Consider the following 27,088-nt stretch of genomic DNA (forward strand, 5'->3'; position numbering starts at 1 on the left):
CCACTTTCTTTAATGAAAAGTAATGCTGAGCACTGAGCAGATTCCACTTCAGCTTTGACAGTGGGAAGTGGATTTAAAGTATCTGACAGAGCTGTGAACTACAACTGATTGGGCATTTTGGCAGTTTAAAAGTATTGCCTTTTTTTTTTTTTTTTTTTTTTTGCCTTTGGCATCTCACTTTTTTTCCTCCTCACTACTCCATGTATTACTTTTAGTCCCCACAGGGTGCCTTATCCTCGGTCTTGTCACCAGCTTGCTCCGGGAGTATTCGGCAACAGATATTCTTGGTCTTCAGCACTAAGACCCTTGCCATGCCCTACTCAGAATCCATTCCATCAAGCAAGTATTTGGCCTAAATCTGTGCAACAAGATCACGAGATCAATTTCAACCTTCACCATATGATTTAGTTAGTATGGTGGTATTTGGTCAAAGGTTGGACTTGCTGATCTTGAAGGTCTTTTCCAACCTTAATGGTTCTATGATTCTATTAACAAATGAGAAAACTATCTGAGAAGCATCGCAGTAAAGAGTGTACAGTGGAGACCTCATCTTCTGTTGATTTATTTTGAACTCAAGGTGAAATGAAAAAAAGGAAAAAGGAGCTTCTTGGAGAAAATCCCATTCTCTCTCTCTTCTCCCAGAATAACCATAGGAAATGCGTGTAGGAAGATGACATTTGTAATCTTCATCATGACATTTTGATTCCTCTTGTGGCTAAAGATCCAATCCTTCTCTCATTCTCCATCAAGGCCTTCCTATTGTTTTTTTTCTATGATCACAGGAAATTTGGAAATTTGAATTTGGGAGAAAACACAGTGAGAATTGATCCAATAGTTCACAGAAGGACAGGAGAAGTGTACTGCTGTTTTCCAAGAAGTTTTGTGATGAGAAATGGGATTGTGGTTGATGTTTTGACAATATTATTCATTCCATAACAGTGATCCATTGAAATCAAAATAAATCCACAGCAGCAAAATAAAAAAGCATAAAACAGGCCTATTGTAAGCAAGTGTGAGAGAAAACAGTAGTTATATGACAACTGGGTAGATTTTAGAAGTTGAAAATTGGGAAAGGCTCCAGCTCATGATTTAAAAGACAGCTACTGCAAGCAGTGGGAGTTTACAGATCAGCAGAACAAGCTATCAATTTTCAATAAAATATTAGGAGTAGTTTAATGCAATTAACCTCCTGGGAAGTGTGGTGGGCCAAGTTCAGAGGTGCACTTGAAACAAAGTCCTGGCTCCAAGCCACTTCTAGAGAGTATGGTTATTTGTTGAGTAGAAAGGACCTGCATCTTGTTTTCATTCCTCTTATCCCTCAATTCCTCCTCCAGCCTTTAATCTTCCTAGAATCATAGAATAGTATGGGTTGGAAGGGCCCTTAAAGATCATCTGGTTCCAATCCCCCTGCCATGGGAAGGGACACATACCACTAGACCAGGTTGTTCAAAGCCCCATCCAACCTGGTCTTGAACACTTCCACACATGGGGCATCCACAGCTTCTCTGGGATATGATCTTCACTTACACTGCTTTCTTTGACCACTTGATTTAGCCTGCCGCAGGGATATACCCCACATTCTGAATAGTGTTCAGGCTGACAGTTACTGTGACATCATGACTTTCTTTTCCTATGGAAAGAAAGGGGACAATACAATGCCATCAGGAGTAAAAATAAAAAATTGCTCTAGAACAGCAATAAAGTACAGGGTTTAGAGACTGAGCTGCTTGTTTCTAACTTTAGCCATCTACAGATTCATTATCTTGCTGGCTGTGGATGTTTCAAACAACTTCATGGAGAAACATCCTTTGAAAACTATTAATCACAGAATCTTCCTCTGACTGAAGAAGTCCCTGAGTCACAACATATGAGGGTCTGGGAGAATATTCAGCAGACATAGCTTTCAATATGCTTGCTTGTTCTTGCACTGTTTTCCTAGAAGTCCACGTTGATCACTTGAGTTGATGAGTCATTGGTCCAACCCAGGACAGTCATTCCTACAGGAATCATCTGGACATCTTGTATCATTAATAGAGTGAAAGAAAAACATTTTCTAGAGATGGTTCTCAATGCTCAAGTATAGAAGCAGCCCAGTGACTAACAGAGCTGGAACATCCATCTCTGAGAAAGTTATGTCTATTCCTGTTGTGAAAAAGAGGTGTTAAGTGAAGGACCTCTTCAGATGCTGGATGCTGGTAGGTCACAAAGGACTAGAGTAAAAAGGTTGAGGGATGAGTTTCTGAGAGCTGTGATCATTTCACCTGTAGATTGTAAAGCTCTTTTAACATCAAGAGTTTTCCAGGGGTGCAAGTTTCGAAGTAAGTGGTTGGATTCCTTTAGATCCTGCCAAAATAAAATGGGAGAAAAAAATGTAATAGAAGGTGGTATAAGATAAAGCATGTGAATATTATTAGAAAATACACCATTTCTGTATTATTTGCATTGTATCACGTGACAATAACATTACCTTGCAGGAATGACAAGCCTCATTCGGAGTTAGACCTTACTTTAAGACATTTAAGACTCTGAAAGAGACTCAAGAGAAAGTGAAATTGCTATGGTGAGCCAACTGAGGTTACAAAGGAAGTCAGTGGCAGAGCTGGGAAAATGTCTTCTGACTCCCAGGCCACTGCTTATGGCAGGAGATCACTTAGCTATCAAAAAAGACCGTGATCTTTTCTTTCCGTGCAGGACCATTTATTACTGAACAGCTGTTGTCAGTCCATTTAGTGTATTTGAAAAAATTCTGAAGAAAGTAAATATCTATTCTTCCCTTAGAAATGGTTTTAGAGTTTTCTGGATATGACTAGTTTAACTTTCTATATTTTTCCTTTTCTAATTTCACCCCATCACATTTAATACTCCACCTTCAGCAACCCTAAAAAATTCCTACATGAACTACTGTTCAGTAATCTAATAAGACAGTAAAGTGTGCCTTGACATCCTAACCAAGACAGTAAATATTTAATATAATGCACTCTATGAGAAGCAAAGTACAATTAAATGAAAAGTCAGATAAAATGAGCTTAAATGTAATAAATACCAATTACCATTCAGTGCCGAGAAGTTGTATGTATATTTATTTCCTCTCAGCACTACTGGCACCCTGTATTTTGTGGGTTTGAAATGGCAACAGACACCCACTTGCAAGCCTACTTCATAGTGTCTGTTAAAATAATTATTGATATTATTGGTTTATTGTTTGGCATCCCAATTTTTTTTTCAGTTAGCTGCAAAAGTCTGTGTTGCTGGGTTAATTATTTCTTATTTTTTTTCTTCCTTTTTGGTTCACGTGGAAAAAAAAAACATAGAAAAGTTGTAATAAATATTGAAAAATTACTCATTTTTTTAAAATATATTTGGAAAATAAAATGCAGATTTGATCCAAAACTATTTTTAGCCTGCAAGGTGAAAACATTCAAAAAGAAGCAAAAAACTGTCCTTACACTTTCATTTCCACCTTGAATAAGATATGGTGTTCTTTATTTATTGTTCCATACTTTTATGTTCTCACCAGATGCTGTGCTCCATCCAGAACCACCTATGCTTTGCCACTTCCTTTTAGGAAAATAGATAATTTTCTATCAACTCATCATCTAAAAGCTGAGACACCATTGTTTGGAAGAGGAATTTTCTTGCTAGCATATGGAGAAACCATGGTAGTTAAGATCCAAATTAATCCAAATTAAGGGTGGTTTCAAAGCTTCCTGGAACCACTCATAAAGATTACTGCAGGCCTCTAATCTTTAGTCTTCAAGAATTTTCTCTAATCTTGACTATTCAAGAACAACTATATTTAGAGTTTGTACTTAAAAGAAAAATATTGTCTACAGATACGTACATTTTTTAACAAGAATCTACAAATACTGAGCACATCCTGCTATCTAATAAAAGAGTGCAAGTAGAATCATAGAATTGCAGAATGGTTTGGGTTGAAAGGGACCTTAAAGATCATCTTATTCCAACTCCCCTGCCCTGGGCAGGGACACCTGCTATCCAACTGTGTGCAACCTGGCCTTGAACACTTCCAGGAACGGGAAAATACATTAAGTACACTAGTTAGTTTAATTATTCTAGTTTAAAAGCACTAACACATTTACATCTTTTATGTTTTATTCTGAAACATTCATTTGAAAACTGTCAGCTTCTTCTGTCAGAAATTTAATTCATATTGCGTTTTTCTGTGGGATGATATAGAATCATAGAATCTTTAAGGTTGGAAAATATCTCCAACATCACGAAGTTCAACCTTTGACCAAACACCTCTGTGCCCATTAAACTGTTTTGAAAAGTGTCACATCTACTCAGTTTTTGAATGCTTCCAGGGACGGTGACTCCTCCACTTCCCTGAGGAGTCTGTTCCTGATATCTCATGTACCATGCTGGTGATGGGAGTTTCTATCACACAAGACCACACACACTCCCTTATGCATATTCTTTCCATGTATCCAGCCTGATTCTTAGTCCTAGGGGACATCACAGCCTTTATTCTAGTCTCCAGTGAAGTTAGATCCTTGAGAAAAAGCCAAACTTTGGAAAAACTTGTCCCTTTAATAAAATTTTCATAAGGCAGACTGAGTGGTCTGAATACAAGCCAGCAGTGTGCCCAGGTAGCCAAGAAGGCCAATGTCATCCTGGCTTGGATCAGCAATAGTGTGGCCAGCAGGACCAGGCAGTGATTTTCCCTCCATGCTCAGCACTGGTGAGGCTTCACCTCAAATCCTGTGTCTGGTTTTGTGCTCCTCACAATAAGAAAGGCATTGAGATGCTGGAGTGTGTCCAGAGAAGGGTAACAGAGCTAGGGAAGGAGATGGAACACGTCTGATGAAGAAAGCCAGAGGTAGCTGGGGGTGTTTAGCCTGGAGGAAAGGAGGCTCAGGGGGGATCTTATCACTCTCTATAACTAGGTAGAGGAGATTATAGTGAAGTGGGTGTCAGTCTCTTCTCCCAGTTAGCAAGTGACAGGACAAGAGGAGATGACCTCAAGCTGTGCCAGGGGAGGTTTAGATTAGATATTAGGAAAAAATACTTCACAGAATATCTACATTCTGTGGAGTCACCTTCCCTGGAAGTGTTCAAAAAACATGTGGCTGTGGCACTTGGGACAAGGTTTTATGGTGAACATGGCAGTGGTGCTGGGTTGATGCTTGGACTTGATGACCTTAAAAGTCTTTTCCAACCTTAATGATTCTGTGATTCTATTCTATGACTGCCCACACCACCCAAAAGCAGATTCTGGGATTTGCTCTCACACAGAATATTTTGAACTATTAAGGTAGTTTACTACAGAGTGATCACTTCCATTAATAAAATCATTGTTCCTAAGATACTATCAGTAATTCTACTGTTAATTAATTCGAGGAGATTTGCTGACCTGCATTTGGATGCTGTTGTCTGTCATTAAAGCTGCTTTGCAGTTATAATTAAATACACAAAATGGACATCACTACTTTCACTTGGTTGTGTATCTTTCATTTTGAAGGTCACTCTAGCATAGACTCATACAGTGGTTTATATCAGGGATTTTTTTCAAACATTACAAGATGTCTCATAGTCAAACAGGTTACTTCCAACGTTTCTGAATGAGAGATGCTTTAAAAGAATAATTTTCCCCTGATTATCGCTGGGTAAATACTTCCTCTTGAAATGATGCACTCATTGATAGATATTCAACCTCTTGCACTGCAGACTGGTGCAGTGATTTGGAGCATAATAAACAGCTACTTTGAGGAGGTATGCACAGGAATGGAGTTTAGTTTGCATCCATGTTGAAACTGCAAAGGCAGCTATACAATAAAGATTATCATTGAAATCAATAGCAACGTGGTGGACGAGGAGGGAATAAACCCACTGAATTGCTACTGCATAGTCATTTTAGCACCACATATTAATAAGTTATTTGTGGCTATTACCAGAACATCTACGAAAACATTTCAAGTGTTAAAAAGATATGCAGCTTATATTGTAAATATAAAATTTTGAGATTAGTGAGAAAGAGGATCCCACTGGCTTGTAGTTACTTTATACATTGTATTTGACTCATTCTAAAAAGTAAGGGAAATAGCAATGGATAACAGAAGACCCATGTCTAAAAATGGGGAAAAAATGAGTTTAATATGCCATTCCAATTAATTCCCTGGAGGATTAGACAGAAGAATGTAATTAAGGTTTCGGATCTTTATGGAATGTTCCATGTTGTTAAACAAACAATAAAATTCATGGCTATTCCTATAATAAAACTTAAAGAGGTTTCTCTTGTTGAAATAAACTTAATGTACGTTATCATTTGGGGGAAAGTGTCTTCATATTTGGTAGGTTTGATAGGATTCAGGGACTATGTCGTGGCAGTGCTTGAGAAACCAGGTTATAATCAGAATTTAACTTTCAGTTCTTCAGTTTGTAATAGATTAATGAAGTTGAAAATTTGTGGAACTGTGGGCTGCTGCAGTTGTAGTTGTGGTAAACTATCTGATCTTTTCATAATGAAGTGATGCAAGAAACACTTGGAGACTCTTTTGTGTACCATTGAGAGAAATATGTCCTACAGAAGTTTTCAAGGTAGCAAATATGTGAGAGGGGTGGTTTATTTTTTTGTGTTGCTTTGTTTCCATTTTTTTTATATTACCGCTATACACTGAAATCATGAATAGGTTTATGTGTTTGTAATATCACTGAGATACAATTTGATAATGAATAGCAGAAAATGGAATACTTCAGATTACATTAACACAGGATGAAAGACATCTGTTGCAGACCTTGAAATGAAAGAAAGTATAAATTCCTTAGATCGGTTACTAAAAAATTGGATAAAGGATATAGCACTTGTGTGCTACTTTAACTGCCTAGACTCTTTTTACTGCTGGGTAAAACTCACAGTTAAACATGGATCATCACAAATGATCCTAATTTACATAGATGAAAAAATTTATGATGTGGAAAAAAGTGAACTAAATCTAAAGAAGGTCTTATGCTTTTACATTTGTCATGGTTTGAGGTGGCTGGGTTTTTGGTAGCATGGGGGGTTACATAGGGTGGCTTCAGTTAGAAGCTGCTAGAAGTCTCCCCCCCAGTGAAACCAATGACAGCTGGCTATAGGAGGGACTTCCTGCTCCTGGCTAAGGGGGAGCCAATAATCACGCCTCTGTGATAACATATTTAAGGACAGGCTGTTGCACAGAAGAATCTCTTGAGCCACGGCAGAGCTGACCGAAGCTTCCAGCCAGCCCTGCCGCCTCCCCTGCCATGGGGGGGAAGGGAAGGCGGCGGCATCCCAGCCCAGGCCTCTCGGCACCTAGCCCAGAGCAGGCACCGGCGGCCCCTGTGAAGGGGAGGCCAGGGCCGGGGCTGGGGCCAGAGCCGGGGCATGGGGCCCTGTGAAGAGCGGCCCTGCAGCCCCCGGGCCCACCCTGCGAGCAGCCTGTGCTGCAGCCTGTCCTGCCTGAGGAGCCACACAGCACCGACAGTGCCAAAGCCCCCAAGGTGAACTGTGAGGGCTGTGGGGGAGCGCCCTGCGGTCTAGGCCAGGACGACAGAGTGGCCCCTGCCAGCAGGCACTGCCCTCCCTTCCCCCCCGGCCGAGTCGAGCTGGGCCAGGGCTGGAGCAGCCCACTGCAGTCCAGCCAAGCCCATGCTGGAGCAGATGGATGCATGGAAGAAGGCCATTACCCCCTGTGGAAGGCCCAGGATGGAGCGGAGTCCTTCAAGAGACTTGTGGCCTGTGGAGAGGAAAATCCATGCTGGAGTACGTTATTCCCGGGTAGGACTCATGGCCCTGTGGGGGATCTACATCAGTATAGCTCACCCTATGAAGGACTGCATCCTAGGAAGGATGGAGAAGTGACTCTCGGGACAGTAGATATGGAAGAACTACTGCCTGAGGGATGGACCCATGTTGGAGAGGTCTGTGAAGGACTGTTACTTGTGGGAGGGACCCCACTGAGCAGGGGAAGGACTCAGAGTTATGCCCCTCCCTGTAACCCGTGGTGAGGACCATGGTGGAACAGGCTGTCCCCCTGTAGCCCATGGAAGAGTGACCTACGGGACAGCAGTCTTGGAAGACCTGTTACTCAAGGGTGTGGACTTGTCTCCCTGGCCCTCTGCAGGGGGGGGAGGGAGAACACGGAAGGAAGAAGGGATGGGTGGAAAGTGTGTTTAAGACTGTTTTATTTCTCACTTTTTAGATCTTATCCTGTTAGTAATAAATTTTAGTATTAACCCCACATTGAGTTTGTTTTGCCTGTGTGACCTCTCCCAACTCAGAGTGACTTTAGTAGGTGCCTAGAATCCAGCCAAGGTCAACCCATGACAACATTTTAGTAGTTAGAAAAAAATGAAAGAGTAAATCATGAAACCAGTCAAAGAAGATGTCTGCAGTTGTCTGCGACTGTTTACATATTTACAGCCAGGTCTACTGAACTCTCCCCATGTCCATTGAAACAAATATTTCCAGAGTGTAACCTGAACATGTCCATTTTTAAATTCCTTTGACTGTAGAAGACCTTATACTGGTTCAGGAGTGAATGAATTGTCTATACTGTAGATACCAAAAGTTAGGGTTGCATTTTTCTTACTGGACAACATACAAGGATAAGGATATCGGCAAATTTGCACATGACACTGAGTTGGGGAGGAGTGTCGATCAGCTGGAAGGCAGGAGGGCTCTGCAGAGGGACCTGGACAGACTGAAGAGTTCGGCTGATTCCAATGAGATGAGGTTCGACAAGGCCAAGTGCCAGGTCCTGCACTTTGGCCACAACAACCCCATGCAGCGCTACAGGCTGGGCACAGAGTGGCTGGAGAGCAGCCAGACAGAAAGGGACCTGGGAGTTTGGATTGACAGGAAGCTGAACAGGAGCCAGCAGTGTGCCCAGGTGGCCAAGAAGGCCAATGGCATCCTGACCTGTATCAGGAACAGTGCGGCCAACAGGTCCAGGGCAGTGATTCTTCCCCAGTACTCAGCACTGGTGAGGCCACACCTGGTCCAGTTCTGGTCCCCTCAGTTCAGGAAGGATAGTGAGGTGCTGAAGCAGGTCCAGAGAAGAGCAACAAGGCTGGTGAAGGAACTTGAGCACAAGTCCTATGAGGAAAAGCTGAGGGAGCCGTGGTTGTTTAGCCTGGAGAAGGGGAGACTCAGGGGAGACCTCATCACTCTCTACAACTACCTGAAAGGAGGTTGTAGCCAGGTGGGGGTCGGTCTCTTCTCCCAGGCAGCTATCAGCAACACAAGAGGGCATGGTCTTAAACTGTGCCAGGGGAGGTTTAGGTTAGATATTAGGAAGAAATTCTTTACAGAGGGAGTAATCAGACATTGGAATGGACTGCCCAGGGAAGTGGTGGATTCTCCATCCCTGGAGGTTTTTAAGATGAGACTGGATGTAGCACTTAGTACCATAGTCTAAGTAACCATGATGGTAGTGGATCAAGGGTTGGACTTGATGATCTCAGAAGTCCCTTCCAACCCAGCTGATTCTATGATTCTATGATAAGAGAGAGCTACAGGGCTGCCTTTTGGTACCTGCAGAGTCAATCACAATGATAAAAAAGTGTCCCAGCAGTGACCAAGAATGTAGCACACAGTAGAATCAGGGCAAGACAGACATAAAAGGATAAAATGAGTGAAATACTCTGATCAAATCTTATCCAAATCTTAATAAGGATCTTCCAACTTTTACCTCAAAATAACAAACTATATTTAATTACCAGAAAATAGTGCAAGGAGAATGGGACATGTCATAAATATGTGATTCAAGTAACAGGATGAGATTTGACCTAGAAAAATATAGGCTAATAAATCTTAGAGGGAAATAATCTAAAGCACAGTTATTAAGTCAGACAAAGATACCTGGAAAACAGAAATGTCAAAGGAGACCTTGGGGGTTTAGCAGACAGCAAATGATATATGCATGCTGGAATGCTAGAGGATGACAAAAAGGGATGTTGTGATTTCAGTCTGTACGTGCAGAGTCATCATTCCTTTGTCCATAGGGAGGTGAGTTTCTTGCTATACAGCAGTGATGAGATTGCACCTTGAATATAGTGATGGATGTTGACAAATTGAAGGGAATTCTGAGAACAGCAGCAAAAATCATTAAGGGGCTGAACAACCTGACTTGGTAGGAAACAGAAAGTCCTACTCTCAGAGGATAAAGGGAAAAGATTTTTTCTGTTATCCCAAGGTGATAAAGACAGGCATGATGGGATTATGTTAAACAAAAGAAAATTTGATCTGCAAAGCAGGAAGAAGTTCCTGCTGCAGTGTGACTTAAAGAATTTTCTCAAGTATACGGTGGAAGACATTTATGTTAATAAAAGGGGATGTCAGCAGCAAAAGTTAATCAGAACTTAATTTGTTCTGGCATTTGTACAAATACCTTTTTAAATTAAAATTAAATTAAATGAAATACAATAACCTGTGTTTTCAGATTGTGCATTTCATGCATCTGATGACCTGAGGCATCCCGTGAGTGTCACTGCTTTATTGCTGGCTGTATAACATATACAATAATGACCTTGCGCAAAGTTATTTTTCTGAACTTTTCTGGGGAATCAACATTATCACCTCATGATTTTCTGCCACCTTCTATTGGTGGTTTAACATAGAGGGTTTGGAATTGACTACAGGCTTTTAGCTGATGGGCAACATGTACACGTTTATCTATATTCAGCAGAATAAATTAATATTTATACTTTCATTGCACAGGCTTTTTTACTTTTACCCTGTTATATTTTTGTTAATGCAATAGTGATACAGTCTTTCAAAAAAAAATGAGTTTTAATACACAAAACACTTTGTGAATACCGGAACTCGTAATGTAGGCCAGGTTGAATGGGGCATTGAGCAACCTGGTCTAGTGGAAGGTTCCCAGCCCATGATAGGAGGGTTGGAACCAGATGATCCTTGTGGTCCCTTCCAACCCAAAGCATTCTGGGATTTAATGACTTCTTGAGACATCAAGATAAAAGTAGAAAAGGCTGATTTAGACTGCTTTCTTGTATGGAAAACACAGTAAGAAAAATATTCAACATACCTAAATTGGATATAACAAGAAGGTGGTTGTGAACAAGCTTCTCAGTGTTTACTGAACAAAACAGCTTCAATGTTAAAAATTGGAAGGAAGCAGTGAACTATTTGCATTGAAAAGAAATCATCATATCTGTGCCTTGCACTGAGCTCAAATGCTTTTCTAATGTATAATATATTTCTAATTGTGTAGGGATTTACAATATACAGTACTTACAGATTACTTGCTGAGAGGTTTCACTAAAAAACATAATTTAGTCAATTAACAACAGAAAATTCTAAATCACTGAATCACTTTTAAACCTTCTTGAGTAGGATAGTTCATTGGATGCTCCATAGAAGAGAGGAAATTGCAGTGGCAAGGGTATGGATTAGTAAACCTTTTCTAGCCATAATTTCAATTATCTTGTGATGAGACTTTTTCACCACATTTTTTTTACATTAGACTCCCTTCACAACTCGAGTGTATGGCAAATAATACAGGAATCTCATTTCTTTCGCTACTTAGCTTTGAAAAATTAATGGCAATTAACTTAAAATTAGTTGACAGGAAATAGAACCTTAATGCTATTAGAACCTTAAACTATGAAAGATTAATTTACTTTTTTATCTCATAATCTGTTAATCTGCTTTAATATTTGTGGATAACGATAGTTATTATTTTCTTGTTATTTTCGCTGCCTCCCTCCTTTCCCTTGTCAACTGAATCTCTTTCTTAAAGAATAAATAAACTCATTTGTGTAGGCATTTCTCAAATGTGTGTTTGACAGGATCATGCCATGCCATAAATTTTGGGTGTGAGCATCTCTGAGGAATTTCTTTAGCCCACTGCCTTAGGCAAGGGTGGAATCAGATGTGATCTGGAAGGAAGGCTGGAATCAGATGTGATCTGGAAGGAGAGGAGGCAAAGGATGAGGATCTGCTCCATGATTGCTCTGCAGTCACACAAACAATAACTAGGGCCCACTGCATGGGGCACTAAAAATGCTCTAAAATGTTTGCCGGCCTCCTACAATTTTGTAGTAAATCTGCTTTTTTATGAAGAGATCTCATAGTGAAAGGACTTTGAGTCAAGCTCATCAAGTTCTTCATGTAAATCTGGTCTGTAGTTTTCAGTGTACTGTCCCTATTATTTATTGGAGGATTTGCTGTAAAAAGGTGTTTCTCACATTCATTAGCTTATATTTTAACTGAAAATCTTTTACTTATCCTAATAGAGAACGAGAGTCTGCTCATAGAATGTGCAAAGGGGCTCTGCAGTCAAGCTGACTGGGACAAATTTAGTGGACTTCTTTCATTAGCTGCTAAGGTCATTGACTTCTGTGGCACTGCACCAACACAATTCAAAGCAGAATTTGTTCCAGTAAAGTTGGACTTGATCTCCTGTTGCAGTTGTTCTGTCTTTAAACCATTTAGTAGTGTGAAGTGAGTGTCAAAGTTTTCCTGGTGTGATTGGTTGTAATTTAAGATTCTTTGTGCATTTACTTTCTGGTTCATAAATTACTTTTCAAGGAATGCAACAAAGGAAAGGCTCTTTGATTTCATTCATTTGATCATTGCTTGATTCCATGTCATGTTAATTTCTAAAGGAATGTGCTCACATGTTCTAAATGTCTGAAAGTGTTTAACTTAAAAACATTTCCCCCATTTTATAATTTGAAAGATATTTTGTACTCAGTGATCTTGGAATTCTTTTCCAACCTAAATGGTTCTATAAATTTACATCTTGGATTGCTAAGCTTCCTCTGGATGCTGGTTAGATTTAACTCAGAAGTTACATTTCATATGTAAGGCAAACACCATCAGGTGGAATACAGGAGCAACATGGCTTTTCAAAGTTTTGGCCCAGTTTATTTAATTTTAGGTAATTCTATCTGAACTAATCTCCCATGGTTTATTCTAAAAAAGTGGGAGATAATTCTTTAATCCAGAAAAGGCAGTTTATGGAGTTGGTGAGTACTTCTGACAAGAAGAAGGGTAGTTTGGTGCTCTGGTCTCCTGTCTCCCAGGGCATATCTCTGCCCCATGGCTCTTCACGGTAGAACTCTAGGAATGCCAGCACCTTCTATACTCATATTCAAATACTATATGGGATTTTCTAACATTAATTGAAAAACTAATTAATAGACTTTTTCCGACATATGAATTCATCTGAATTCTCTTTTCTAGTCACTGCTGAAGAACTATAAGGCTTTGAAATACACCTAGTAGTCTAAAAAAAATCTAGTAACTGTAAGTTCAAAACACTTTGTTGTTATCAAGTGCCAGAACACCAGTGCTGTATGTTATATTCAGATACAAACAGATTGAATTCTTGTAGCTGAACTGTACCGCGTGGTTCAGTCAACCCTAGCTGAAGAGGTAGACCAGTTCCTTTTTTGTTGTTGTCATTTCAACATTAACCTCCAGGAGGTTTTTCTTTATTGCTGGCCTATTCTCCAGATGACTGTTTTCAAGTGGAAGGGGAGGTAAATCTGACAAAGAAGCAATAATTCGTAGAGAAAATGACAGCGATAAAGTAAGTGGTGAAAAGATTTCCCCGGCAGAAATGTGCAGCCTAGCTCACCTGCTGGAAGTTCATTGTCTTCACTGTGCCTCCTCCAGACTTGATTTTGGCACAATGCATTTTCTTAAGCATAAGAACACTTTGCTGTTTCAGAGCTCTCACTTACTGGTAACATTGACACAAATCTCAACAATTGTTATATGAATCAAATCATAATAACTTATTACCCAAGTGCTGTAGTATGAATGTGCTTCCTGGTGAATTGCATTGTGTATTCCTTGTTTGCATGAGCTGATCTTTTGGCAAAGTTACAGAAAAATGAGCACTTCCGTAACAAGGACCAAGGACTTAAAACCCCTTGTTTTTCCCTGTCAGGCCATTCATTCTAAGAGGTAAAGGACCGTAATTCTTCCATGAAACCAAGTAACAACCTTTTAATAAGCATCATTAAGTCTTTAGATTGAAATAAGAGGATATCTACCCTTTTATCCCATATTATATTGCCCAAATTCCTCTTTGCTGTCCTTGCTGTGGTTAGATGAAAGCCCCCTGTTTTCATATCGATCACTAAAAGCACTTTCCCCTCATACCAGTTCATTGCATCACTTCTAAATGCAGTTCATCTGATCCCTTTGACTGCTGCTCATTCAAGGCTACAAAAACTGTAGTTTCAGACAGGTCTTGGAACCAAATGATCATGTTTCTTACCTCATTCCAGTGGATAACATTAGGATCTTTGTTTAGGTGGGATTCAGAATAAAAATAAAGATCACTCTGCTTTCCCATGCATGCCCACACATGTGCACACCTCTCTATATAAACACCACTCTTTCTCCACAAGGGTTATTTGAAGCCAGAACAGTAGACATCTGTGTATGTTTGTGCTTATTTCTTTTCAGTAACACACTTTCCAAATGCTAGATTCTGGGGGAGTATAACTCCTCTGAAATGTTACCCTATGTTGAATCTAAGCTCTGCAGAGCTGTGGATAGAGTCGTTCTCAGAGTTCTTCTTTTTCACTGGCAAAAAAAAAGTTGCTCTTTGACAAGGAAGTTATTCAGGCAACTAAGTTATTGGCTTAGGGGTTATGAAGGATCTACTTGTAAACAGCTCTTAGTTTAATTGTCACTGTTTCCCTTCAGCTGGTTGCATGTGGCTGTAGATCTTTCTGCTTACAATTTTTGTATGCACGGAATTTTACAAGCATGAAACTCAATGGAGTGCTTCCATGTCTGTCTTCTCTTCGTCTCTTTTATCCCTGCCAGATCTGCACAAAAAAAATCCATATTCTAGCTTGAAGGAAAACCATCCACAATGATAAGAACCAACTTCGCATGGCAGATAGATTGGAAAATCAGACTAAGATTTTAGAGGATTGTTCCTATGCTAAAGTGAAATGACAGGCATAGGTTCACATAGCAGGCTGGATTTTATGAATGCACATCAGCAGGGTATCTGCTGTGTTCAAAGGAGTCTTCAAGCTGCAAAGTGAAAAAACCCAAACACACAGAAAAATTGGTTTTTAAATAATATGACCTTTCCATAGTCCAGGTCTTGTTAGTCTTAGGCAGTGATAGTCCCGATCTTGTTTACATTAATGTTCCCCACTTTAATGTTCTCCATCTTAATTTTATGATGACACAGGCAGCAGTTTCTCTTTTTTGCTCCTTGTGGACAAGTGAATTTTTGTATGTCTGATACCTGGGATTACATTGTCAGTAAATGAGAACACTAACTCCTGGCCAGACTTCACTCTCCCTTTCCTTCCCATAAGATTTAATTGATCAGTTTCATCATACGCAGCTTAACCTTATGCAAGAGCATGAAATAGCATATGGTTTTCATCCTGGAAAGATAATTAACCCCCAGGAGATTTCAAAATGGGAAGAAAAAAAGTATAGTGGGGTTGTTTTTGGAAAGGACAAGAAAAGGAGGAAGCAGGGAAATGATGTCACCTCTGGTAGCTTTTTGAACTTTGAGCCCTGAAATCTCAGTTTTGATGAATGCACTCAATCCACTCATTATGTGAAAACTGAAGCAGGTCTCAGGGCCTCCTGATCATGAAATCAATGCCCTAGGGCATCAGTGTGCACAGTGCTTTCCACACCAGCAAGCCCAGTCGCTTATTCAGCAAAGAACTCTCATTCTTGGCCTGATCACAGAAGCACCATCTCTCCTAAACAATATTTGCATTTATAGAGATGATGTTGTTCCTGGTTTCCTTCCTTCCTCTAGGGAGACTAGCTCCATGGTATTCCATTGGACCTTCCACATATATTGTTTCAGTTGGTCTCCTCTTCCCCACTGGCAAGTTATAAACTAATTTTTACATTTGTTCCCTCTATGCTTTTCTTTCTGTGACATTGCATCGATGCTGCACTGGCTGATGTATGGTAGGAGAAGGGCTGTTACATTTGTACATCAAATCCTATATCCGTAGTTTGCCCTACACAGTCAAAACATATTTGTAGGCTTTACATCTGATAAAGGTCATCTTCTGAAATGCAGAGGTGCGGAAGAATCTTCCTGAGTCTGAAGACAGATTAGCTGCAATGATCTTTGCTATGGTTCATTTCTTTTGTAGAAGGAAGAGGCTTCACATATTCTGGACAGGTTCACCATTGCTCAGTAAGAATTGTGGATCATGTTGATATGTTGTAGGTGCAGCATGGGAAATTCTGAGCAGGAGCTGGGGCAGGTACTGGAAAATTTTCAGGGAAGAGGATTTAACAAAATGAAATAATAGTGTGACGTGAAGTCCTGAATGCTTCCTCCTCAGTCTACCACCAGCTTGAGGAAGGAAAGTTGCAGGAAAAAAATATGGTTTTTGACAAGTTCAGATGGGAGACAGAACACCAGGTATGGCACTTGCCTACTAGAGGTAGAATGACATGAAATATGAAGTTGTCAAGCAGAGGGCAGAACTTATCCAAATCTGACAAGTCTAACATACTGAGCTCAACAATCTTGTCTCCCTCCTCCCCAGTCCCATCAGCCTGGGTTACAACTCAAATGTTTATGTAGCACTGAACCATCAACAACCACTCTCCCATAAGACGGTCTTCGCCAAATGCTGTGGAGTGGCGGATGCTGTGGTCCTGGAGATCTGTGCAGAAATGAGACCTATTCCGTAGCACATCTTCTCTTTGAGCTACCACTTCATTAGGCATTGTGTATTCTCATTGCTCCCACTTATTCTCACTGGCTGTCCTGCTTTGAGACCTGGAAGGGACAATTTTTTGATACATCTGTCCTCTTGCTATCAAAAAGTCACAGAGACAAAGTGCTAGATGCAGTCCTAAAGCAGGTGATTGCCCTTAGATCTCTTTGCAAGAGCATTCCATATCCTTTTGTCAGATTTATTCCATGTGAGAGACTAACCACTTTTGAATCAGTGAATCCTGGCAAATGCTTCAAGCACCTGCCTTGCTTCTGGCTGAATGCTGAGCAGTGCTACGGTTGGGCTGTTGCAGAGTGTCTTTCAGGCTCTGAAATCTAGGATCTGTTGAGATGGTTCTCCTGCAGCTCCATAGGATGCTCCTTTTGTCACCAACCATCTGCCAGTTCCTTTGGCTATGCAGGTATAAAGCATGCATGCCAGCCTGACATAGTGTCAGCTCTGAAAATTCCCCAGTACTGTGTGCAAACAAAATGCTCCGTTCCAAGTATGGAGGAAATATTCTATCATTCTGAGAAAAAAGTCCCCAATCCCCTTGGGGAGAAAGAAAAAGCAAATCTCCTTCTTATCAAGATCAAAAGGTGATAAAAGGAGGGGGGAAATATCATTATGATGGGATCAACAAACTATATGGAGGGGGTTTGATAACATCAAAATTTGTGTGTTATCAAGTGCAGCCATGGTAGCAATACGGGATCAATTAGAAATTGTGTTGGTAAGATGGATTTGACCCAAATGGTCCTTTCAGAGTCCCATGAAATACTACTAAAGTATTACTTTTGAGCTCTTCCTTCCATTAAATGAGTCACAGAACCACTTATAGCAACTCAAGTAAAAGTAGGTGAAAGCCACCATTGAAAGAAACACTGTGCTTCTGTTACTTATAATGTGTGATCAATACCGCAGTAAAATTATCGGTGTTTTACTTTCTCCATCCTGATGCAGTGGTATTGTTCTGTTTCACTGCTTCTGGACTAACCATGGTGAAAAATATGACCCAGTGTGCCTGGAATCATACATGGTATTTTGCAATATGGGGGTCAAACAGTTCCCATTTTGCAGACAAGTTCATTTAACTACAGGGAATTCTGTAGGTACAATATTAAACAATGGCCACTGGTTACTTTTTCACAGGCTTTGTGAGTATACAAAAAAAATTGGCATCAAGGGCTCTTAAAGTCCTCTTGGCATAGTGAAACAGATGGAAACAGGGGTCAATTATGAGTATTTTGGCTTTTGCGTGAGTACATGAAAGAGCCAGCAACAGAAACCTGGGAATCCACTTGTGTGACTTCATCTTATGGACTCAGAACTACAGAATATCACAGAGGCTGGAAGGGACCTTGGAGATCATCTAGTCCAACACACACTGCTCAAAGACAGGTCAGGTACAAGAACCCAGGATTGTATCCAGTCAGATTGCCACGGCTGGAGACTCCACAGCCTCTTGGTCAACCTGTCCCAGTGTTCAACCCCCCTCCCCCAGTCCAGAAAGTTTACGGGACTCATGCGTTTCTGTTCCTCTGTTGTTGGTTCTTTTATAAAGAAGATGTGTATGTGTAGAATAGTAACATTTAGTCAGTAGACCAAAAAACCCTCTTTGCAAGGCAAAGGCATCCTTAGTCAGGGACGTATTCATAAATAATTGAGCCTTCTTAGATGAAGCAGTGCAACCCTTGACCTGAGTATTATTTATCTTATTTAATAAAGGATGTTCTGGGGCTACATTGAGGATCAAGAAGAGTTTTGTTAATGCTGAAGGACGGTACTGGTATTGTAGCCAATTAATGTGCCTGTTCCTACTGATGATAAATGGGTCTGTCGTCTGATAGTCTGGCATTGTGCCTCCAGCCTTACATAACCATTTGTGGATACACCCAAGGGTTTCGATAGTTAACATTTCAGCTTTTACAGGTCATCAGAATTTTTCAAGAAAGATAGATTTGGTAAATAGTACTCTGCAGCAGAAAACTGGAGCTGAAAAGTAAACAGTGTTCAGGGGATGATAAGGTCTGCAAAAATGGGCCAAAACTTGTCTGAGGAGGAATCTTTTTGTTTCTAATTCAACTAAAGTTCAGGGATAGGAGAAAATAAAAGTGGGAGAAAAGAAAATGCATCAAAGGAATGCTAGTGAATCCAACCTGGCTTAGCCTTCATGGGTTAACAGCTCATTTGAAACTGCTGTTTTCAGTGGCTCTGAAATTGCAGGAAGTGGTCTGAAGCTGAGAGGGAATAATGACTCCAGGAGACATAATTTCTAGGGAGGAACTGAGGTCCTGCAGTTCTACTTTGGAGGAAACACAAGCCACAGAATGAATTCCCTAGCAGTTTCAAGGTTAGCAGAGAAGCTGATGGCTGGAAGAGAGAAATCTGAGGAGGGAAGGAGAAAATGTGAAACAATCTCCGTGTGTCTGTGTGTGCACAGAGTTGAGCCACATGGCCAACGCCTTTTGTCCTTTAGCCAAGAATCTGAGCTAAAAACCTCTTTTGCAAGGTCCTTGCAAGATGCACCACAGCTCTCTCCCACTCAGAGTAATTCACGTTCATTAATAATTTCATGTTAATTTAACATGAAATGTTGGGATCTGGGTTTTGAAATTTTTTAATGAATACTGTCCTCAGATAGATAATGGACAGGCAGAAGAGGGAGGTAGATAGGAAGAAACTCTGCTCACCTTGACGTTATCATTGACCAAATGATAAGACAGCGATGGCCATGCACAGCTTGCACCACTCTCATTGCTATTTCTGATGGTTTTCTATCAATAGACTCACATCTGAAAATTATGAACAAAGAGAAAAGCACACCATTACAAATTGATCCCATTGAATCGGCAGAGGCCCAAAAGTTAGCTGTAGCCTAAATTTAATCAGCGAGTCTCCCTGGAGTCAGTGAAGAGAGGCACCTTCAGAGGGCAATTCAGAGAAGGAATCTGACTGCAAGGGCAGCATTAACCTATATGGCTGTTCTCCCTTTGCCAAGAGTCAATGGGATCAATTCATAGCTGAGTGGAGAAGACTTATACTGGCTAAAAAGCAGTCCCAGTATCAATAAAACTACCACAGTGTGTTCTCTGTATCACAAAACTGCCATATGTCTCCACTTATGGGGATTGGGCATGGGGACTATGGAGGGAATTGATTTCCTGGGCAGGTTAATATAACAAAAAGCAAACCGCTCTGCAGCCCTAAATCTCCCTAAAGCCCACAGTCTCAGTCCTCCTGTGCTGTGCTCTGTGCTATGCTTCATTATGGAGTCTTTAAACACCTCAGCTAAAGACAGAGAAAGTAATTTAAAAAGAAAACACAACTTTGGCTCCTTTAGTTGGATTTTTAGAGAAGTAAGGTTCCTCCTGGGTTAAACTTATTAGAGTCTCCTAATTTTGTTTATATTTTATTACAAAGTCCAAGTGCTATTGAGTAGACACCCAAAATTAATGCCCAACTCTAGAATATTTAAAACCCAAGATAAATTAAGGTATTTAGAATTGTGAGTTTTAAATATTAGACCATTTTTGTTCCCTTTATTTTTCATTCCAAACCAGAACTCCTATTTCCAATTTAGTAACAAAATCTGATGGTCTTGCTCTTATTTTTAATAATAATCTAACTTACAGTACTCTAGGAACTGCAACTTCAAGAAGAAAACATAAATGAATGTGTATAGTATAAAAAACACTTTTATTTAATACCCTGGAGGCTTGAGCACTTTGTTTGGGTTTTTTTATCATCAAGAGGTATCCAATAACAATTTTCTTTATTTTAATTATGTCTGGAATATACTGCTTATTGTAAACAAAACATGTAGTTATTTAACATGCAGATTTCAGCTCAGGGATTTGAATCGGTTTAGTGAGCTAGGACACGTTTTATATTTCCATTAATTTGCTCATAGAAGTTTGTCAGGACTCCCCAGATACCTTTGAATAATCTCAACTTTTCTCTGTGTTCTGATTTTCCTTTTCCTTATTGAAATTGTATTATAAATACATTTATGGAGCTCTAGGTGGAGAAAAGATATACTGTTTCTGATAGTTGTTTCACTGCTGTAAATCAACATTGTGCCACTTACATCAGCTGAATGTTTATCCCAGCTGAATGTCTCCTCCTTCACTTCTAATATTAACTCAGTTAAAAATAAGAGTTTTATATTTAAACCTCTTTTTCCTGATGTGACAGTAGGTGGGCCAACTTGTAACATGATCAACATTTACAGCATTATCTCTACTGGAATCCATTTGTGTCAGCTCCTAACAATCAAAACATAACAGCTCTTTGGGATTCCCATTGCTTTAATTTTTACAAAATGGCAATATTAATTAAAGAATAAAAAAATGTGAGCCCTGATGCAGCATGCATGCATGTGCATAAATAGCATACAATACAAAAATATTGGGATCTTGTTATGCAACCCATTCCCTGAAGCAGTACTTGTGGAAAGGGGTGATGTGCTGGCATTATACATGGGGAGTAGCAATAGTGAGGTGGGGGATCACAGAGTCCTGTTGTCAATGTATAACTTGTGATTTAGTGTACAATTTAGTTTTAAAATAAACTTAGAGACATTTGGGATGCACAGAGCCATTTGAGATGCCCAAAGTTATTTAAGAGACTGGCAGAGAAGATGCAGGATTTGCAGGAAATCCATGTCTTTCTGGACAGTTGATGAAGGACAATCAGAATAACTAGGGCATCTCTAGTGACACTGGACAGTTTTATGTGGACAGCTGAGCTGGACTGCATCTTACATCTGCAGTCACAAATTTTCAAGCTATTTTTTGATAACACTTAGGGGCATGCTAATTGTGACCTATCAGAAACTGCTGGCCTTTAGCAAGATCATACACTAGCTCATTTTTACTGCTGTGCCACATATTATACCAGTGAGTGTTGTCACTAAACTGAGTGACATTGCCCAATATGTTTCACAGTAAACTTATATATAGATTTAAGTGCCTCTAAAATTTAGAGTTGTCTTCAAGTCCCCATTAAATATAGAGCTGCTAAAAAAGAAATACTCAGGACATTACTAAGTTAAAATGTCTAAACAATATGCATTATGGGACAGATAGTAATTTTGTTGATGCATGTTGAAACAATTGCACTTATCCAGGTGTCAGACACAGGAGCATACCTCCTAAATTTCTTCAAAAAGACCAATATAAGTCTGTAAAAGCTACAACGTTTTAGTGTTATCTTTAAAAAAGTAAATATACTTTATTATAAGCATTAAGCATGAAATACAGTAAAAAAGGGGAAAAACTGTAGTTAGGAGGTTTGTCTCATGAAAAACATATTTTCTCTTTCTCCAGGTTTAAATATGTGTACATACTAACTTAGGTCCAGTTTCATTCCATTCAGCTTGAAACACCTCACATTCAGTGTACTCCCTATCCAGCACTTGAGACCAAATCTGATGTGTGAAGACACCAATGGATGGTGGCATGTCCTGTGTATATTGGGTAGGAACGAGTCTGGAACATGCTATAACTCTGTTCCTAAGGAAGGCAGCATGGGCATCGCTGTCCTGTATTTATGAAGGTAGATATCCACTTGTCCATATCAATACAGATATAAAGACAGGTACCAGTTACTGTTTGATGTGATGGTAGCCTGGCTTCTGATGTAGGTACTTTGGTAGGTAAAGGGAATCTGGGTCTTGGAACTTACAAGGGATCCTTCATGTACAGTCCTGACAGCTGCAATGCAAACAACCTTTACAAATCCATGCCAGTCTTATCTGACACTCAACACCTGGCTCCTTTTCTGTAGTGAGAATGGCTGGACCATTGCAGTGGCGCACTGATTTTTATGGATGGTGAACAAAAAAAGGGGATTGAGAAGAGACCACACGAGTTATTCTGACACATGACTTGAGTGCTTTCTATTCTTAGACAGATGAGGATCTGAAATATGTAAGTACACTATCATTGTTTTTTTAGATTTATTTGTAAAGATGAGAGAAAGAAGTAAAACACCTAATCTATCATGAGTGTGGTATTTAGACACTTATAATTCTCTTTTGATGTGTGTTTATAATTAAGTGGAGTTGATAAATCAAGCTTTTCCTCGTGATAATTTAAGCATCGTTATTTATCTCCATCCTTGTTTTTTGTTAAAGAAATGAAAAAAGCAAAAACCATGAAATTATATTTGTAGTGTAATTTTAAATTTATTGTCTAATAAATAGGGATCACTTGGAAAATCCATTTTTTTTATGTATTGTTAACAAGAGGTTTAACCAAAGTGATTGAATCAAGATGAGAAATGGTCCCAGGTTCCTGAAACTTAAATAAATGATATTGTCAGTGTTAATGTGCTGGTCTGGAAGTTCATTTGAAGTATAAGAAATAACCTAAATATAATTTCATGGCAGCTCATATACTACCTAGCATAATTTATTCCTTACTACAGAACATCCATTCTCTGTATTTTACCAGCATTTCCAACTCACCACATACCTACCAACACTCAGCTTTTTACTCTTGCACACTCCCAGTACTAGTAAAGATAATGGTTCTTTTTTTGCACAACAAATAAAATGTATGTTGACTTTCAACTTTATCTTGAATGCCACCAACACTTTTGCTGAATGAGAGTAACCGCCACTGATTTTACAATATCATGTGGGTCTAGTACTTCTGACTCATCTAATGATGCTGCATAAGATCTCTTTTAAAAGTGTATTGTCCTCCATAAAACAATATTTGTGTGTAACAATTAATAAATAGAACTTGTCAGCTGCAGAATGCTGTACCCCTGTTTTACAAATGAGTGTCCACACCAAATTATTTCAAAGAGAATAAAAGAAAACCAATAGAAATTTGAAATGCTCTTATAGTGCTACATGCACCAAGACTTTAAATAGTCATGGATAAAGATTTAGAAACACGATTGAGTTTGTTTCTACAACTTGTAGAGACTGTACAGGAACACTGTACTTCAAAGTACAGAAACAAATCAACAATATCTGTAGTGGCTTGACTTGTAAGGATGGGGCTAAGAGTCCTATGACATTTCTGATTTTGAAATCCATCACAGGAGAATGTCTTTACTCAAATAGAGTTCAAAGTATAGCTTTATGTTTCAAGAATGTACTGATTCTCCTTTTGTTTTGAGCAACAAGCACATGCTTGTTTTCTTCCCTCATTCCAGGCTAAAAACATGTTTCAGATTATTGTGTTTATATAGTAATGAAACTAGCCTGAATTCTTGCTGCTTTGGGCAAGTTCTTGAAAATACACATTGTACCAGTGACAGGCAGATTGTTCTTCATATCTCTTTATTAAAATAAATACATTTAAAGGAATATTTAGATTTCTAACTGTAGCTGACTGATTTGGTAGAGATTGGTATAACAACAGTGTCATTATATCAAGGCTCTTTTTCTTTTGGAGATTCCTAGAGGTATTGCAATAAAAGAAACTATAGCCTAGGCTTCCTCACTGTGTTAGAGGGAGAAAACAAGGTTTTTCAGAAAAACTGAAAAGCATGGTGAGGCAATAATAGAGCACTCAGATTTCCTTTCAGAAAAGAAAATAAGTGAAAAACTACTGGAAAATGAAAGCATTGGACATTTTCTCAGATGTGCAGATATGCAAAGGATGCTGATACTGCCATGAAGTATCTGCATATCTCCAGATATAATATCATAATTTGTATCATAATTTGTTCAGTATCTATCAAAATATCTTATTCATGGAAGAAAAAGCCCTCGTAAGTATCAGGACTTTCTTAAAAAGAAGAATTATAATTCAATTGCCACAAACTGTACTTTTTAAGAGACCTATCAACGTAACCTAGACTTTTTGACAGCTATGGAAACAAGCCAAGATTATATTAAAAAGTGGTATTGTGCTGGAGGTAACCATTCCCTGTCAGATGTATTGCATATACCCTGCTGTGTGCATGGATATTTATGGATATATCTATAAAACATATCAAGTCAAGGAAGAAAAAAACTTAAATGAAAGTGTGATAGTGTCTGTTTGTCCATGGCTAAAAGATACAACATTAATGCATTGTGCTGGCAAAGGAAAGTGAAGGACATAAATGAAGGGTTATTCCCATAGTGATTCAGTAGTTCAAGGGTATTTGTCAGGACTACGTATCTGCTGGAAAAGAGTGGATGGGGGATTCATTCATCTTAGTTCCCTATGGTTACTATTTGCTAGTAAACCACATCCACTGATACCTGTATGGAGAACCTTGGCAACTGGGGAGAATTTGAGTTATTTAACCATGCATCTCTCTACATATCACTGGGATGGGGATTTACATTTGAAACTGGAATTAGTTTATAACCTGGCAGACATACACAAGAGTAATAAATGGATCTTATCAGTATGTCTGGTCAGTTTTGAGTTCCTGCAGAAACGTTGACACTTAAGGATCTCCTCTGAGGTACTCAAATATCAGTGTGATTAGCCTGGCAGACAGACTTCTGCATTGGGGAAGCAAGGTCGGTGCTCCTGGGACAATAGGAGATATAAAGATTCAATAATAATACCTTATTATTCTATCAGATGATGTCTGCAGAACACTCTAAAATCATTATGTGAAGGACAAAGGATGCTATATATACAGAGGGGTAAAGGCTGACATTTCTACAGTGCATTTAATTAAAGAATTCCATGTAAGTCTGGCCTTTGGAAGAAAAATAATCTTTGGTTGCTCACTGAGCACAGTGAGCTTCCATAATAAACACCAGGTAATCACTGTAAGGCATCTACAGAATCAAGGCTATTGTTTTGCTGGTGCCATGTCCTCAAAGATCCTGAGGTTCAAAGACCTGTTACTACAAGTAGGGGGTTGATAAAGACAAGAAACAGGTGGTGTAGTTGAACAATTTTATTAATGCTGAGTCTCAAGATGTTGGAGCTCTTGACATAGCTGAATTTTGGCGACCAAATAGAATATGTTCATATCTTCCCTGAGCCAATTCATGGGAGGTGTTGTGGTGTCTCTTGTTAAGGGGTGGTCAAATGTGCACTAATTAGCATGGCTTTTATTTGTTTCTACTAAGACATTGACATTTTATTCTGACACTTACATTTTATTCTGACACTTATGGCAGTGCTTCAACATGTTCAAACTGCAAATTAGCACACTACAAAATAAAGCCACTTATTGCTCCAAGTTCATCCCTATTTTTATGGAAAAGGGACACAGAAGATGATCAGAAATTATCATCAGACCATGCCCTTAGTTCACGCATTGTATCCCACATGGTTTGTTCTCTCTTTGATAATATTTCTCTGCTGTTAAAAATTAAGGGTGTTGGTATAGCCTAATGTGGATAACACAGGGTTGAGATGGGTAAAGTAATCTTACATTTACTCTTTATTTGCAAGGGTTTGATAGATTATATCAACCTATCCTGCCCTTTTATACAATGAAATTAATGAGATTGCCCAACACTCATAAAGGACATTGAGATAAATAGAAGAAATTAACTCTTAGCAGTTGTATGGTTTAATTATATTTTCCTTTTCTCTTAATGATATGTTCTTTCCAGAAAATGGGCCCAGGATGAGCATAGGGGATATGCTCAGACCCTTGCAGCCTCCACTGCAGAAATTAACTTCCAACACCCTATCCTTTAGTTGAAAACATAGGCATAGAATGACAGAAAACTGGCAAATAAAGCTGATTCTGGTTTTAGAGATGGGACAAGAAAAAAAGATATTTTCTTATGTGCACAGTAATTTTTACCTCAGACAACTCAGTTGGGAGAACTACAGTATGTGAAGTGAGGCATGGAGCTCTCCTAGAAATCACAAACATCTTTAGAGATGGAATATTTATAACGTAATTTAAAGACTACTACTGTGGTAGCTTCAGATTTGAAGTCACTAATCAGTGACGTCAGTTTATGAGAGAATAAATTGTATAGTGGGTGTAAAGTGGTTAAAAAAAGAAAAATGCCAAACAAATTTTTTAAAAATTTATCACATGAAGATAATCAGATGTTTGAACAGGTTGACCAGGAAAGTTGGATAATCTCAATCCTTGGTAACTTTCAAATAGAAGGGCAAGTTCTTGAGCCACCTAATCTAAGCACCTGCTTTTGAGAGAGCGGTTTGACTACAGGGCTCCAGAGGTGCTGGTCAAACCTGAATTATTTTCGGATTTTAGGAGAGGAGGCCATCAAAGATGAAAAATTCAAAGAAAAATCTGGAAATATCATCTTTGCCATGATCCAAAGGCATCTCTATAGCTATAGATGTCTTAGTGGGGCAGGGAGGTTTTCTGTTTATCTACTTTAAAGAGGGAAGAACAAGGTCATCTTCTCTGACAGCTCTTGGAAACAGTGTGAGGAGAGGTCAGCTGAATTTGCTACCACTCGTATTTAGCTTCAGCTAAACATTAGCTGAAGTTCCCT

The 27,088-nt window shown here is 39.2% G+C and overlaps 1 protein-coding gene and 1 long non-coding RNA gene across 13 annotated transcripts in view; one reads left to right on the top strand and one right to left on the bottom strand.

Annotated features, from left to right (window-relative positions):
- The window catches only part of TENM4 (teneurin transmembrane protein 4), a 750,083-nt gene that overhangs the window by 219,792 nt on the left and 503,203 nt on the right, over nucleotides 1-27,088 (top strand). For 10 of the 12 annotated variants that reach the window (XM_039384003.1, XM_039384001.1, XM_039384006.1 and 7 more), the window contains one exon: nucleotides 22,477-22,619. The exons of the other annotated variants lie outside the window; for them this stretch is intronic. The gene's annotated coding sequence lies outside the window, so the exon portion shown is untranslated. The remainder of the gene's footprint in view (nucleotides 1-22,476; nucleotides 22,620-27,088) is intronic. 12 annotated transcript variants of the gene reach the window in all.
- Nucleotides 193-2,324, bottom strand: LOC113987284. Its single transcript, XR_003540448.2, has 3 exons — nucleotides 1,431-2,324; nucleotides 1,187-1,346; nucleotides 193-770 (listed from the first exon to the last, which is right to left on the bottom strand). It is a non-coding gene; the product is annotated as an uncharacterized LOC113987284 (long non-coding RNA).

Source organism: Pipra filicauda, unplaced genomic scaffold (assembly GCF_003945595.2).
Source record: "Pipra filicauda isolate LSUMZ 115617 unplaced genomic scaffold, ASM394559v2 scaffold335_size1511353_pilon, whole genome shotgun sequence".
Taxonomy (NCBI): Eukaryota; Metazoa; Chordata; class Aves; order Passeriformes; family Pipridae; genus Pipra; species Pipra filicauda.